We start from the raw sequence: 1,763 nt of genomic DNA, 5'->3' as shown, positions 1-1,763 counted from the left end.
TTTTTTTTTAAAGATTTTATTTATTTATTTGACAGAGAGAGACAGCGAGAGCAGGAACACAAGCAGGGGGAGTGGGAGAGGGAGAAGCAGGCTTCCCGCTGAGCAGGGAGCCCGATGTGGGACTCGATCCCAGGACCCTGGGATCATGACCCGAGCCGAAGGCAGACGCTTAACGACTGAGCCACCCAGGCGCCCAAGGAATGACCCTGGTCTTCCAGGAAGCCTGGCTGTGCTGTCAGATACATCTTGACGACCCACAGTTCCGTAGGTTTCTCCCTCCTTGCAACAAAAAAAGCTCAACCATCTAATCCTTTCTGGAGGTTTTTTTGTTTGTTTCTTTACCCCTAAGAGAAGCCAGTAGAATCTTTTCTTTGGATGGTGCTGGTGAAACCCTGACAGTTTTCCCCCCTTATTTTCTTACCTTTATGTCTTCACCACTCTTCTGTTATTCTATAATTAGCTGAGGCCACAGGGGATACAATGTAATTGATTAGTTCCACTTTCCTCTACATCACAGAACAGGAACCACGACATAGTCAGGCTTACCAACTTTGAAACAATGCTGGGAATGGAAGGTTGTTTGGCATACAACAAACTCTGGGTGGCAATGTCTTGTTTCCCTCTCACCAGAAAACATGTTATTCTTAATCTGAGGACTGTGATATCGTTATAATTCAATATTCTCTACTTCATGGCTTCTGCCTACTTATGACTTCTACTGCTTCATGTCATCCATTCTCTCTGTCTTACCAGCTGCAGTCAAATTATTTCTTTCCATCTTGAGTTCAAATATCACTTAGAGAGGATCTGATCTGGTTCAGCCACTCAGCATTCCTTTAGGTTACTGGTCATCCCTTTAGGTTTGGTCTAATCATATGTGTTGCTGCAGGACAATGGAAAGAGTCCTTTCATCTATCACAGCTTGAGGAAAATATTCTTTGTGAATAGACAATGGCTTTTTTTTCTAGTATTGTGTTTATGTCTCTTCTATAAGGCAGTCTAGTGTTATGGTTGACATTTAAGTTCTGGATTAAGAGTGTCTGGGTTTAGACCCTCCTTCTATCACTTACCAGCTATCTGAACTTGGGGAAATTTACTTCACTTCCCTCTGCCTCAACTTCCTTATCTATAAAATGAGAATGAAAATATAGCCTCATAGAGCTGTGAGGATTCATTGAGTTAAGGCATGTGAGCACTTAGCCCAGTGCATGCACAAAGTAAGTGCCTGGTAAGTATTAGCTATCATCCACGTGGAGCCCAACGTGGGACTCGAAACTTATGACCCTGAGATTGAAACCTGAGCTGAGATCAAGAGTCAGACGCTTAACCAACTGAGCTACCCAGGTTCCCAAGTTATCATTTCTAATTGATTGTCTGAGTAGTCTTGCTCACTAGCAAGGAGAAAATGAGTTCTTTTGCTAAGGATATCTCTAATTGTAAATTTACAAATAAGCATTTATTTATTTATTTATTTAAAGATTTTATTTCTTTATTTGACAGAGAGAGAGAGAGCGAGAGCAGGATCATAAGCAGGGGGAGTGGGAGAGGGAGAAGCAGGCTTCCTGCTGAGCAGGGAGCCTGATGCCAGGGCTCGATCCCACCTGAGCGGAAGGCATCCGCTTAACCAACTGAACCACCCAGGTACCCTTACAAATAAGCATTTTAGATATGCTCTGTGGCTGATTAAGCAGCATGATTAACTAAGGCTATTAGGTCCTGATGAAATTCATTCACCAATTCTACAAGTGTTTATAAATACAGTC

This window comes from Callorhinus ursinus, unplaced genomic scaffold (genome assembly GCF_003265705.2).
Source record: "Callorhinus ursinus isolate GAN/ISIS: 27379988/994484 unplaced genomic scaffold, GSC_fseal_2.0 scaffold12, whole genome shotgun sequence".
NCBI classification, from domain to species: domain Eukaryota; kingdom Metazoa; phylum Chordata; class Mammalia; order Carnivora; family Otariidae; genus Callorhinus; species Callorhinus ursinus.
The sequence above is the reverse complement of the archived record's forward strand: the minus strand, read 5'-3'. Positions refer to the sequence as shown.